Below are 15,824 nucleotides of genomic sequence, written 5' to 3' on the forward strand. Positions count from 1 at the left end.
CTCTGTGAAATTGACTACTCTAGGTACCTCATATAAGTGTAATAATACAATATTTGTCCTTCTGTGACTGGCTCATTTCACTTAGCATAATGTCCACAAGTTTCATCTATGTTGTAATATGTGTCAGCATTGCCTTCCTTTTAAAGGCTGAATAATATTCCACTATTGTGTGAGATATATATATATATATATATATATATATATACACACATATATCACATTTTGTTTATCCATTCATCCATCGATGGAGTTCTTGAGGTTTTTTTTAAACTAATTTTATTGAGGTATAATTTCTGTTTATTAAACTGCATTTATTTAAAGTGTACCGTTTGATGAGTTTCCATAGATACACATTCGACCCTTGAACAAGGGTTTGACCTGCGCGGGTCTACTTATACGTGGAGTTTTTTCCAATGGTAAGTTTCTACAGTACTACACGATCTGCGGTTGGTTGAATCCTCGGCGCAATATCGAGGAAACAGAGGGCTGACTAGACAGTTAAACGCAGCTTTTCGAATGCGTGGGTGGGGGGAATCTGTGCCCCTAACCTTCATGTTGTTCAGCTGTGTACACCTGTGAAACTACCACCTCAATCAAGACATAACATTTTCATCATTCCCAAAAGATCTGAATTGATCGTGCTCTGATAATTTTATGAAAGCCCTCAGGATGGTTAGTGAAGCAGGTGCTGTAAACTGCATAACCAACATGTATTTCCCCTTCCTCTTTTCTAGGAGAATCCCACTTTGCATATTCAACACAGCATTCTACAGAACCATGACATTGCTTCAGGGGAAGGTCTAGCAGGTGCATCCTGATGATTTTTAAACTAATCTTTGGGCTTTCAGTCCTCTATCAAGTGACTGTTTTCAGGTGAGGCTTCTTGGCATTTAGCGATGAGGGAAGGTCGGCTTGGAAGTTTTCCTCACTCTTAAGAAGGAGACACATGAAGAGATAATTCTTTTTGCCTCTGAAAGGTTGCCTAGAGAGACTTGAAAAGTTTAAAATAAGGTTGATTTTTGTCTATTGGGGATGGTTCTGAGACGTTCCTTTTAAGAAAAACTGAATAAACTTCCAAACCTACAATTTAACAACTTATTGTCTACAGTTACTTTGATGATGATTTAGTAAGCCAGAAGAGCCACTAGATGTCACTCTGACTTTATTATTTTTTATTTTCAGAGACAACCTAGTGACATTTTCAATCTTTGAAATACTAAATTTAAAGGCATTCCAAAAAATCCAATAAGTTAAATCACATTTAAAATGTTAAAAAAGGTAAAGACACATAGGTTGCTATGAAAAATTAAAATCAAGAAATGAGAATTTTGAAAAGAACAAATTAATTTTTCCTTAGGTGATGTTAACAAATAGAGTGATGAGTGACTTCTAAGAAGTCAAAACAGTGTTTAGGCAAATGACATCTAAAACAGTGTTTGGTATAGGCGTGCCAGAAGAATAGGAGAGGCAATAAGATTGAAGTATTTTTCTGCTTTGGGACCATATTCACAGTAACAGAGCAACATGAACTCAATTACAACACTGGGAATTTTTCATATAGAGACAGAAAGCAAAGTTGTGAGGTACATTGGATCTATTTACCATGAAGGGAAGAACTTGATAAGAAGGTAGGAGTAATCCTAAGTTAGTGGCAGAAGGAAGGAGGGAAGAAGTAGAGAGAAAACAAGATTGGAAGCTACCTCTTTGAGACTGCACTGTTTCCCTAAACTTTTTCCTAAACCAGGAAGAACAATGAAGGGTTTCATTGTGTCTACTCGGAACTCTTTCGGTTGCAAGTAACAGAAACCCAACTCCAGCTATTTAAGGAAAAAGTACACATGTGTTTATAGGCTCACCAAACTGGTAAGAATGGGGTAGCTTCAGATATGGCTGTATCTGGTTAAGGAAAGCAATTCTCAAAGTGTGGTCTGGGGATCTTGGAGAGTTCCCTGAGACCCTTTTGGGTCTGCAAGGTCAAAGCCATTTTCATAATAATACTAAGACAGAGTCTTAGTGCCTTCCACTGTCAGCACCTTGAGACAATAGGGTCGTTTTTCTCTCTCTAGTGAGGAGAGAGGGTCCAATTTCATACTCCAATTAGAGTTTGAGTCCAAATCACATACCCTAACAGAAGTTATTCTTATGAATTAGCAATGCTGGCAGAGACATAAATTATGCAAGAGACCTACCTTAAACTGAGATTCCATTCCTGAGTGTCTGACAATTTTAATTTTATGCTCACTTATGCTGCTATGCTGCTTGCAGGATGACTCTGGTCAGATTATTTAGGCTTTTCATGGCCTCTATGTCCTTACCTCTAAAAAAGGATACGTTCGTTGATTGTGAGCAATGGAAGATGGGGAAAAAGTTATTCTAAGTCTGAATGCCCACCAAATGAAGTTCTATAGGGTTATTTTTCAGATTGTATATAAATTTTCATTAAATATTTATGTCAAATATTTTTGGTGATAATGTAAAATAGAGGTTTCATTAGTCCACAAGCACCGAGTTCTATTCATCACTGTTTACCTTGTTCTTCTTTCCTTTGCCTTTTGATTTTGGCTTTATTACTTTTAATATTAAATGTTGATTCTGTGAAATCCCATATTTTACAAAATGAATCAGGAGCAAGATCGTAAGTGCCATAAAAAATAATTTTCAGAAAAACACTTCATTTACTTAGGATTTTATTTAAATGTATATACATATATATTTTAATGATGGAGTGAAAGGAAAACCAGCATTTCTCCTTTTATTCTTAATTTATAAATTAAGCTGGAAAAGGAAGCCCCAATAAAAACTGCATAATTACTCTTAAGAATCAGACAATATTTACCATCTACTTTCATTTTGTACAACTTTTGTTTCCACTAAAGTACTATCATTACATTAAAATGAGATTTTACTTTTTTTTGGTCTTTGAGCCCTGCAGATAAAGTTACTACTGAAAAGCAAATAACACTTGACATGTGTTGTACATTAAATACCATCTAGACTTCTTTGCATATTATATCTGCTTCTCTATTATATTAATTTTTCATTAACTGTAGGTACAAACACCCAAATTAAATTGATATCAAAATGTCAGTTTCCAACATAATTCACATTATCAAGTACTTTTAAACAGAAAAAGTTTTAGCAAAATATCTCTTGGAAATAATTCTAAATTGTTCCAATAACTTGATAACTGAAGCTTCTGGGTAAAAGATATAGTTACCTTGCACTGTTTAAATTGTTAATAGAAAGTATTAATGTTAAATTTTATATAACATTATTACAAAATTCCATTGCTAACCTGAAATCAGAACAACATTCCTCCTTGAGTGTCTATTACTTGCCAGATATTAAGTATTTCTTTTCATTTAAAGAATGGATAACAAACTGTCTTGGAGTAGATAACAATTAAAATACAGAAGAAAGCCTGCCTCCTGTTTGTATTGAATCAAATAAGGAGAAATTTGACTGGAGAGTCCTATTTCAAGATGACAGACCGGTCATATATTTTACTTGGCATTTTTTTCCAAAGAACAAAATAAAGCCCTTGTGCTACCACCTTGACACTTACTTAAATGTTTACCAAATCCTCTTTGCAAACTTGGCTGCACAGCAGAACTGCCCAGAGTTTTTTTAAAAATGTCAATGTCTGTGCTCACCCCCAGGGATTCTGCTTTAACTGGAACAAGGTGTGGCTAATCTATCAACTATTTTTCTACTCCTTGCTAATTAGCCATCTGTATGGTATTTTTAACTGTCTCCGTTTTATCAGCTGTAAGACTGTTTTGATTGGTCAGGTCTTTGTGGCGAACCGAATTCCGTATAGCAGCGCTTACTGTGCAGAAAGGTTGCGGTGCCTCTGTTTGCCTTGATCCGTTTTCCTCTCACTTCCTTACTCTTTCTCTCAGAGGAGGCAAGTGGCTGCCTCGGCAGCTGCGGTGGCTGATCATCACTGAAAGGACCAAAGAAAGCACTGAGCTGCCTCCTGGATATTTTTTCCAGGGAAGGTTAATTTACCATGCTGTTTTCCATTTTTCTCTACATCCTGGAAAAAACTTTTTTTTTTCTTTTACAAGAAACAAACTGAACTTATTGCTGAAAAACAGAGGCAAAAAGTTTTAGCACAGCTTCTCAGTTTGGGACAAGTTAGAAACTCCTGAAGCGAGCAGAAGCATAGTAAGTGCTTTCTTTCTTTTAAAGCCACTTCTGGGGAGAGGGGGGGCTATTGTAATGGTAAATTTCACTCGGAGAGGAAGAAAGGGTTGATAATCAATCAGAATTGAGGGATTCAGTTGAGTTTTTGCAATTTTCTTACTACATTGTAAGATGACTTGAAGTTTCTCTGTAAAATCTGCTGGAAGAGTTTTGGTGTGGGTGTGTGTGAAATAAAGGCAGTCTTGAGAGTGACATTGAAAGAAGTTTCTTTTTGAACAGAGTAGAGAGATATACACCACTCGGGGGCTTCAGTGAGAACCGGGAATTCCAGGAGGAGAGTTTACATTCAGAAATGTTGAAGTGAAAAATCCTCCTGGCTCAGCATCTTGGAGTTAAGCTCGGAAGAACCCTTTACATCTGAAAGAATTTGTTCCTGAAAACCTCTTTTTCGGCCAGCGTGGATCATGAAGGATGGGATAATGTGCTATACAAGCACCGCTTTCTTGAATCTGCTGCAGGCATTTAAAATTTAACTTGAGGGATCATGTGTTTGGCATGATGAGGACCACAGAGAACTTCGATGAGGCCAGTGCCACCCTAAACCCTAACAGGACCCCCAGGGGAAGGTACGTTTATCTGGAAGCGTTCCTGCAGGGAGGAGCTCCCTGGGGTTTTACTTTGAAAGGTGGCCTGGAGCATGGAGAACCATTAATCATCTCTAAGGTATGTTTCTTTTTCCAATATTGTCTTTATTGAAATTGCTTTTTCTACTTTTGTCAGATCTGTCAAGAACACAAAATAATGCCGAGGATTGCCCAGATATTGCTTAATTTGCTGTTTCATACCTTTCTGATTATATCGGGAAATATTTTACATAGCTTGGTGTTTGAAAGAAAAATGTGTCTCGCGCATTTATTCTGTGAAATCCCAGGGAAAAATGTGCTTGTTTAATGGATAATCTCTTTTTGTGAATGAAATAGTATAAAACCAGCTACCACATGATCTTTTCAGTTATGAATCAGATTAAAGATTAACAGCATAGTTAATGTAGTGGCATGGTGTGTATTTGTGTATGAGTGCCTTTATGGCTAGAAAACTATCTGTTCTTTCTCCTTTCAACTGGAAGTATCTAGCGTTCCGAAATATTTTAGAATTTGTTTGCAATTCTGGATAATTGATTGCATAAATATTATTTATTGCTTTTTGCACACTCAGGAGAATTAAATCAGCTTTCAATATAATCCAAGGGCAAAACAGCATTTCTGCCTCTTCTGTTTATCTATGTATTTAAGCCAATTTTTAAACCTTCATCATCCTGCAACATGCCTCAATTCTTCATATATCTTTGGTGTGGATAGGCATACCCATTGAATGAATCCTTTTTGTGCATTAGGTTTAGTGTTTCTGCTTTTCTCTAAAACTTCAGAGGTTAAGAAAGATTACAGAGATTTTTTATTTTTATTTTTTAAATAGTTTTTTAAAAATTCATTCATTTATTATTTATTTATTTATTTTGGCCGCGCCAGGTGTTAGTTGAGGCATGCGGGATCTAGTTCCACGACCAGGGATTGAACCCGGGCCCCCTGCCTTGGGAGCGCAGGGTCTTACCCACCGGACCACCAGGGAAGTCCCCAGAGATTTCTTTTAAAATTTCAGAATATTAACAGTCTAAAACAACAGAATATAAGTGCTTTTCACACCTTAGCATTACTCAAGAAACATCTGCAATCGAGGGGAAATTTAGTTTCAGTTGGAGAGTGGGAAAGAGGTAAATATGCATTTTGCCTGCGCTCTATTACCTACTTAAGGTTATTTTTCATATCCCACCAAAATGTGTGTTTTGAGAGAGACAAATGATGCTTACTGTGGGTGAGCCAGTGGGAACTGTTTTCCAGCCGTCAGCCAAGAACATGCGGAATAGCACTGTAAGCCGTGTGACTTTTCCTTGTCTTTCCTAAGAAAACAAAAGATACGTATACATATATGTGTATCAGTTAGGAAGACTTCCAGCTATAAGTAACTGGAAACCCGACTGATAGTAACCTAAGTAAACTGGGGTTAGTTTTTCTCATATTACAAGAAGTCTGGAGTCCAGGCAAGGAGCAGCAGTTCAATAATGTCATCAAGAACTTCAGTTAGCTCTCCACTCTGCCTTCTTTACGATGTAGACTTTTGTCTTCATGGTTGCAAGATGGATGCCATATCTCCGGCATTGCATCTTCATTCTGGGCAGGGTTTTGGCTTTTGGTTTTGGCTTTTGGTTTGGAACCCTCCCTATCAAACTTGTGCTTACATCTTGTTGACCAGAACGGTGCCACATACCTATCCTTAGACCAATTATTGGCCAAGGGGAATGAGACTACCATGACTAGTTTAGACCAGTCAGGACTTCTTTCCTGGGTTCTGCGATAGAAACAGCCTTCCTGATGTCAAGGAATCTCTGCCCACTATTTGAACAAATTGAGGTTCTGTTTTCAGGAAGAAGGAGGGAGTGGGTGCCGGGTAGACAGTTGAGAATGTCTGCCACAGACATAAATATTATCTCTGCATTTTAAAACTCTGGTTTACATTCAATTTGCCTGGTCTTTAATGTTAAGATATTATGTATCTGCTCACTAGAATACAGTTTCCTGTCAAACAGGCCTAATCCTACCACTAATGAGCCACTCTGCAAGGCTCCATTTTATCTGCAGAATGGGGGTAAACGATTATCTCCCTTACTGGAATGTGTGGGGATTAAATGAGACCGTGTACTTAGAACAGCTAACATAGGGGCTGGTACACAGAAAGAGCTCAAAAAAAAAAAAAATCTTAGCAAAGATTATGACTATTGCTTTTCATTAGTCTAAGAGACATTGTATTAGGATACAGATTTGTCTGATCTACAAAGATCCAAAATAGCATTAGCTTAAGCAATATAGGAAGTTATATCTCTCTCACATGACAATCTGAGCATGAGCCAAACTGAAAGATGGCTGCAAGGGGTCAGGGACCCAAGTGCCTTCTACTTTCTTACTTTCATCCTGATGCCCCGTCTGCATGGTCCAAGGTGACTTGCCCCAACATCTGCTTTCCAGTCCATAAGAAGTGGAAAAAAGAAAAGAGAAGACAATCTCCTTCCTTTCAAGGGTATAATCTGGCGTAATCTGCTCTGTCCAATATGGTAGCCACCAGCCACACGTGGCTATTTCCATTTCAATTAAAAGTAACTAAAATGGGACTTATCTGGTGGCGCAGTGGTTAAGAATCCGCCTGCCAATGCAGGGGACACGGGTTCTATCCCTGGTCCTGGAAGATCCCACATGCTGCAGAGCAACTAAGCCCGTGTGCCACAACTACTGAGCCCGTGTGCCATAATTACTGAAGCCCTCGTGCCTAGACCCCACTCTCCGCAACAAGAGAAGCCACCGCAATAAGAAGCCCATGCACTGCAACGAAGAGTAGGCCCTGCTCGCCGCAACTAGAGAAAGCCCACACACAGCAACAAAGACCCAACGCAGCCAAAAATAAATAAATTTATATTTAAAAAAAGTAACTAAAATGAAATACAATTTTAAATTCTGTTTCTCATATCCACTAGCCAGATTTCAAGTGCCACATTGCTTCAAAGCTCTTAAATCTCTCTCCCCATCCTGTCTGTCTGGCAAACTCATATTCATCCAAGCTCCATTTCTTCCTCTCTCTGAAGTTTTCCTGACTTCATCAAGCTGGGTTAGGTGATCTCTCTTCTACACTCCAATAACATGCATTTATTACACCAAATCATAATTTTTAAATTTATGTTGACTGTCTTCTCAGCGGTCTGAAAGCCTCTTGAAAGGCTGCGACCATTTTCTTTTCATCTCTACCACATCTAACTCAGCCCGGGTACACAAATATTTGTTGAGTAAATGAAAAGGCATGGACTATGTCTTATTCATCTTGCATTTCCAAGATCTAGCAGAGAGCCTGGCACAGGGTAGGTGCTCGATAACTTCTATTGAATTAATAGGCAAAGACAAAACGGAGCAGGGGGGCAATCTAAGCAGGGATGCAGAGTCCCATGAGATGAGGATGCCAGGCAGATCTCCAGACATGGAACGTGTATGTTTCCCATTGCTACCATAAAACTTACCACAGACTTAGTGGCTTAAACAACACAAACTTATTACCTTACAGTTCTGTAGGTCAGAAGTCTAACACAGGTCTCACTGGGCTAAAATTAAGATGTCAACAAGGCTGTGTTCCTTTTTGGAGGCTATAGGGGAGGCTCTGTTTCCCAGCCCTTTCCAACTTCTAGAAGCGACCCCCATTCCCTGGCTCATGGTCTCGTTCCTCCATCTTCAAAGCCAGCAATGGCAGGTTGAGTCCTCACATTGCATCACTCTGATCTCTAACTTCTGCCTCCCTCTTCCAATTTGAAGTACCCTTGGGATTACATTGGGCCCACCAGGATAATATCCCTATTTGAAGATCAGTTGAGTAATGACCTTAATTCTGTCTGTAGCCTTAATTCCCCTTTGCCATGTAATCTAACATATTCACAGGTTCCAGGGATTAGAACGTGGATGTCTTTGGGAGGAGAGGGCTTTATTTTGCCAACCAACAGGGAGTTTGAACATTGATGAAAGTGCGCGTAATTAAGATAATACCAAGGATGAGACAAAAGTTAAGCTTAGAGGCTGATTGTGTGTATCCAAGACCTTTTTTCTAGGACTATGAAGAAAGTGCCCATTAGCTCATATGCTGCTCACCAAATGTTCACTATTCCCCTAATGTAGGGTGACCCTCATTGTAAGTGAAGGGAAGGGATAGTACACATTAAGTCTTTGATATGAAAGGCAGGTACATTTATACAAAGCAGTTATAAGCTGCCAGGTGTGACAATATAATGAATGAAGTATCATTTTTCTTTAGGTACAAATGAGGTGGGAGAATGAATGGGGAAAAAGGAGCTACAAAAATGTGGCAGTAAAAGAAATCACTTCCAAATCCCTTTCTTTGGGTTTTAATGTCCTTGAAAAGGAAAGGTGGAGTTGAGGAAAGAGCCTCTGTAATCTGTAAACTTCAAAAAGAAAGGGTAACTTTTTAAAAAAAAATAGGGATTGTATGTAGAAGCTCAAGTATTTCAATAGTTCAGGAAGCTGGCAGCATGATTTTATTATGACTCACTCCGTATTGTGGCTGAGAAAAGTGGTTCCACCTGCTGTGGGGATGCACCTGCCCCTAGGATTCATAATCAAATAACAACTAGAACAACAACAAACAACAACCAGTAACAACCACCAGTAACTACTGGCACTTACTAAGTGCTTACTAGGTGCTGATCTCTATTCGAAGAGATCCATGTGTGTTAACCCATTTAATTTCCACAACTCCATGAGGAAGGTAATATATTATGGTGCCAGTTTTATACATGAGAAACCAAGACACAGAATTTGAGTAGCTTTCTGAAGCTCTCATGGCTGGTAGAAAGTGCTAGAGGTGGAATTTGAATGCAGGCATCCTGGTTCTCCAGAGTCCACGCGCTTGACATACTCTGCCGTTCAGTCACTGTTGCCTACCAAATATGTGTCTCAGTCTAGTTTCTAGAGCTATGATCTGGGTAAAACACGGGATTAATCTTTTGTTATATATGTTTTAAAATTTATTAGAGAAAACAATTTTTAAAAATCTTAGTCCTTGGGATTTCCTTGGTGGTCCAATGGTTAAGACTCCATGCTCCCAATTCAGGGAACCTGGGTTTGATCCCTGGCTGGGGAACTAAGATCCTGCATGCTGCACAGTGTAGCCAAAAAAAAAAAAAATCTTAGTCCTATACATGGAAGCAACCTAAGTGTCCATCAACAGGTGAATGGATAAAGAAGATGTGGCACATCTATACAATAGAATATTACTCAGCCATAAAAAGAAATGAAATTGAGTTATTTGTAGTGAGGTGGGTAGACCTAGAGTCTGTCATACAGAGTGAAGAAAGTCAGAAAGAGAAAAACAAACACCGTATGCTAACACATATATATGGAATCTAAAAAAAAAAACTGGTTCTGCCAAACCTAGGGGCAGGACGGGAATAAAGACACAGATGCAGAGAATGGATTTGAGGACACGGGGAGGGGGAAGGGCAAGCTGGGATGAAGTGAGAGAGTGGCATGGACATATATACACTACCAAATGCAAAATAGATAGCTAATGGGAAGCAGCTGCATAGCACAGGGAGATCAGCTCGGTGCTTTGTGACCACCTAGAGGGGTGGGATAGGGAGGGTTGGAGGGAGGTGCAAGAGGGAGGGGATATGGGGATATATGTAGACATATAGCTGATTCACTTTGTTATACAGCAGAAACTAACACAACATTGTAAAGCCATTATACTCCAATAAAGAGGTTAAAAAAAAAATCTTAGTCCTATAAATGTCCCCTAAAATAGGTACAGGAACTCCTGTAAGTAGTTCAAGACCCATAAAAGGAGGGGCCACTTACCATTTCTTAGTAAGTATTGTTGTGGTGTCTCCACCTGGAGAGGCACCTTTTTTGTGCACTTCAAAGGATTTAAACCTCCACGTGTACTTCATGTGCTTACATGGTCTTCCCTAGGAAGAAGACTAAAATGTATAGTCTAGACACAAAGAAGTATGAGTGTACCAGTTCAGCCCTTGGGAAGAAGAGGAGGAAAAATGAGGCTTATTTTAGTTATATGGGGGAAATCCTAAAGCAAACCCACCCAGACTTCAATGGATGCTCCTGGGTCTTGGATGCTCTGGGCTCTCTGGGGGATTGGCGACTGGAACAGATTAGCCTGGAGGCAACTAGACCATCCTTTTACAACCACAGAAAAGCTGTCACTGGCAGACAGCTCCTTGAAGTAGTCAAGCAGAGATCCTCTCTGAAGAGCTTTTGGATAAATGAAGTGTTTCTGAATGGCCCTGTTGTTGGAAATGATTGCACTTGCCCCCCAAAATTGTATGCATCAGAGGGCTAGGTTGGAGACAATGTATCTAAGAAGTACTGGCTACGACAGGAGTCTTGGTGCTCCACACGTGGTCTCTGGGTCCTGTGTTTTTAGCCTCTGATGTCCTTTGTAGAAAAAAATAAAGGCTTTTTCTCGTGTGTGTTAAAAAAAAAAAAAATCCTGTGCTTCAGAATTGAAGGTCAGCCATTGTCTCTTATGTCATCAATGCTCCTGATTCCTACCTGCCCGGGAGGTATCTTTGCTCTTTGGACTGTCTTCTGTGTCATCTCACTAGTAAATCCTGTTGGTTCCATCTTCCACGCCATTACCCCTCCTTCTCTGAATCTGCTTCTACCACCACCATCATCCTCTTCCTGTCAATCTAAATCTCAGCCTTCCCCTACCAAGGCTTGGCTCACCACCCCTATCCCAACCCCATCTTTCCATTCTTTATCTGTAAGGGGGTGTGTTAGCTGATGACATCAGAGGCTAACCTCAAACTTATGCCCCCTGTCTTCCTGGTGGCTGACACTACTCAGATTTTAAAGTGGATTCTTTCATTGGGTTTTTCTAGCCTCAGTGATATGAGATAATCCCTGAATCCTCTTCACAATTCCTCCTCTGGAGAGAATCATCCAGAACATCCCAATCAACCTGCCCTTTCAAGATGAAATGAACTGCTTTGCTACATTGTGAGAAGCCTTGGAAATAGAAACAGCCCGTAGGTTAGGAAATGACTCCTTTGGAGCATACTTAAGTTGTCTGGATGACCATGTTGAGATTTCCTCATTTCTGGCTTTTCTATAACCATCTGTCCACACTGAGCACATTACAACCTTCTAGCTTCCTTAGTGATCCTCAGTTTCAACACGCCAACGTCAGCCATACAATCTCTCTTGACCCATTTCTTCTGCACTAAAACAAGGATCCTTTTATGAGTTTATGATAGCCAGTTTCTGAGTTCAATGTGAAATTGACTTTTAGGCCATCTCCCAAGACCTTGGGCTGTTTGGTTTAGCTCATCCCAAAGTCATCTTTTTCATCTCCTTCCAAGAACCCAGCTAGATCAGCTTGTTATTGACCTTTTAAAATAGCCAGTCCTTTCTGAGGTTCTCTCCCTACCTTTCTTGCTCTTTCCTTTAACATCACTTGTCCTTCATACTAGGGTAGCCTCATCTGTCTGCTGTCCTTAAACTAATTAGTTTGGTCCCTCATTTTTCCATCCCCTTCCGTCCTGCATTTGCATCAAGTCTTCCTTCTTCGCATGTTCCCAGCACCTTTATTCGTGCCATCTTCTAGTACAGGTAGTTGTTTGCATTTGGCCAATAAATGATAATCACTTTAAAGCCAAATGAGTTTTACTCAGGCTGTATATCCCGTTTCTCCTAGTGAAATACTTCCCATTTCACACACAACAAATGCTCAATAAATGTTGAATGACCTATCGGAGGTTAGAGCTATAAAGAATCTCAGCAATCATCTAATCCAACTTCCTCATTATACAGAGAGAAAACTGAGATACAATAAAGTTCAGTTATTTGCCAAGATGGTTTCTGCCATAGCAAACAAATTGTGTGTGTGTGTGTCTGTGTGCACGCAAAGCTCAGCTAGTGAGAGAATAATTAATTGCTTTCTGCTTGTGCCATTCATACTTTTCCTAGCTCCCTGTTAGGCTGCTAACTTCTGGAAGCTAAGGGCCTTTCTTTCCTCCCTCCCTCCTTTTCTTCCTTCTTTACTTTCTCTTATCCACAATGCTTAAACTATGCATAACAATGATAAAAATGATGTATTAATGAAGAGGAAGACAAATGAAATATTAAAGAGGATCTTCTTGAAAGTCTTTGTTAGAAAGATGATCAGGGTAGTATATACTAGAAAACCCTGCTTAAAAAATTAAGGTAAGTAGGTTGAGTTTGATTTTCAATTTAATGATGTCTTGCACGTATATAATGTTTGGTAAATGTCTGTTGAATTGATTGGGGAAGAAAAGAAAATTTGTGTTTTTGATTTAACTTTTTGAAACTATGTAAACTTTGCTTAAAGGTTATGTGTTTTTAGATAAAAACTAAGTTTGTGATCCTATCAATGTTGTTGGAACTAACTTTTATTCAAGCAGCATGCTGAGGTGATGTGCCAGATGGCTCTTAGCATTTGTAAGAACTCTGCTTTCTTTTAAAGGTAATAGATTCCCAAAGCACTGCCTCTTATGTAGGGAACACAATTTAAGAAATATTTGTCTGTCTCATTTTAGTGAACTCACAATGTGATTGGAGACACATAATGCGAGACTTTCTATCAATCTTTGAAAAAAACAAAACCCTAAAGGATGTTCTGGATCTTAAGTAACCCACAGACAGAATCGTCCACGTCTCTCCCTTTGATGTACTTCCAAACAGCAAACATCTTGATCCAAAGAGCTGCAGAGTCACTGTTTTCCCACTTGGTCCATCTCAGGAGTCCATCCATCTTTTATGCTCTGACAACCTGGGCCCTTCTCAACGAAATGAAACGAAACAAGGCAAAGACTCTCTGCTAAATCTAAGCACTGTTTCTTCCCCTCTTCTAATGACTATCCCCACAAAAGAGAGCTTGTGTGGTTCGGTCTGTAGAATGGAAGTGACAGTTCTTTCCTGCCTTCAGAGGAGGCTTTTCTAAATCAACTGCATTTTTTCATTCCTCAGCCATTCATGCATCTATTCATTATAGCCTTCTCCATCTTGAACTGCATTTTACCTTAGAGATTTATAAGATCTAACTAAAGCCTTTATATTTAATGCCCTTTGGTATGTCTGTATTGATTTAGGGTTGTAATTTCTTTTTTTAAAAAATATATGTCTTATTTCCTTTTTTTTTTAGTAATGCCTTTGTTTTCTTTTTTTAATATTTATTTATTTGGTTGCACCAGGTCTTAGTTGCGGCAGGCAGGCTCTTTAGTTGTGGCTCGGCAGCTCCTTAGTTGCGGCACATGGGCTCCTTATTTGTGGCATGTGAACTCTTCGTTGCGGCATGCACGTGGAATCTAGTTCCCTGACCAGGGATCAAACCCAGGCCCCCTGCATTAGGAGTGTGGAGCCTTTTTTTTTTTTTTTTTTTTTTTTAGCATCTTTATTGGAGTATAATTGCTTTACAATGGTGTGTTAGTTTCTGCTTTATAACAAAGTGAATCAGTTATACATATACATATGTTCCCATATCTCTTCCCTCTCGCGTATTCCTCCCTCCCAATCTCCCTATCCCACCCCTCCAGGCGGTCACAAAGCACCAAGCTGATCTCCCAGTGCTATGCGGCTGCGTCCCACTAGCTATCTATTTTATGTTTTGTAGTGTATATATGTCCATGCCACTCTCTCACTTTGTCACAGCTGGAGTGTGGAATCTTATCCACTGCGCCACCAGGGAAGTCCCTGGGGTTGTAATTTCTATGTTATCTTTTTTCTTTTCATTTTAGGCAAAGCTGTCTAGTGTAGCAAAATACACATCCCAGACACTCTAAGCCTTGGAGTGAAAATAAACAAATTTCATCTCTACCATAGTCTTAACTGGCTGTGTGACTGTGGGCAAGTAACTTAGCTTTCCTGAATCTGTGTCCTCATCTATAAAAATGGAACATTCTCACCCAATGGAGTTGTTATAAGTATCCAAGGGATTAAACTATATAATAATGCTTTGAAATGACAAAACACATCCGAAGTTTAGTTATGACATGACGTTATGGACTGGTGGGAGAGTAGTAGGTACCAAACAGAGGTTAGCAACTCACATAACAAAGATGATACTTGGCTAATTTTCCGTATCATGGCCAATAGTTGCTACCTGAACAGATAATTCCCTGCCCTTGTGGAGCTCATAGTTCAGTAGAAATAGACTGGTGGAAAATATGTTTGTATATGGTAATTTCAGGGTTATTACGAAAAAAAATGATGAGTTCCGGAATGGTAGTATCTGTTAGGTAGAGGTATGGGGAGCAGGGTTTACTTTAAGTAGGATGATTAGAGAAGAGTTTTCCGATAAGATGACTTCTGAGCTAAGACCTGATGGATGAGAAATAAGAAATCAGATATAAAAGAGGTTTATGAGTTAGGCTGATGTAGGAAGGTCTTGAAATGTTTCAGAAATATGAAGAAAGATGTTTTTGCAGTATATTAGGTGTCTGTTTGGACTGCTATAACAGAATGCCATAGACTGGGTGACTTATAAACAGAAATTTATTTCTCAGTTCTGGAGGCTGGGAAGTCCAAGATCAAGGCACTGGCAGATTCAGTATCTCGTGAGGGCCCACTTCCTGGTCCATAGATGTCATCTTCTCCCTGTGTCCTCGTATGGTAGAAGGGGCAAGGGAGCTCTGTGAGGTCTCGTTTATATGGGCACAGATCCCATTAACGAGGGCTCCACACTCATGACCTAATCACCACCCAAAGACCCCACCTCCAAATACCATCACGCTGGGGGTATAGGTTTCAACATATGAATTTTGGGAAGGACACATTTTCAGCATATAGCAGTAGGCAGGAGAGAGAGCAGTATGACATCAAATGCAAAGGGGGGCAGGGGTCAGATCAGACAGGACCTTGTAGGTTGTAGAAAGGACCTTGGACTGAACTTAAATGCAGTGTGTGAGGAAGGGTACATCACACCACAATTCTTTCTCTACTTATGGTGGGATGGGCCAACTGCATGTAATTAAACTCTGGGTGATTTTTTTGTGCTGACTTTTTTTTTTTTTTTGGCTCCGTCGGGTCTTAGTTGCG

At 39.6% G+C, this 15,824-nt stretch overlaps 1 pseudogene; it reads left to right on the plus strand.

The window, feature by feature from the left end:
• Positions 1–9,733: 9,733 nt before the first annotated feature.
• Positions 9,734–11,106, plus strand: LOC149749176 (histone H2B.N pseudogene; annotated as a pseudogene).
• Positions 11,107–15,824: the final 4,718 nt, after the last annotated feature.

The sequence above is a fragment of the Delphinapterus leucas genome, chromosome 5, assembly GCF_059928025.1.
Source record: "Delphinapterus leucas isolate spDelLeu-1000000601 "Yukka" chromosome 5, BTC_Dleu_Yukka2, whole genome shotgun sequence".
NCBI classification, from domain to species: domain Eukaryota; kingdom Metazoa; phylum Chordata; class Mammalia; order Artiodactyla; family Monodontidae; genus Delphinapterus; species Delphinapterus leucas.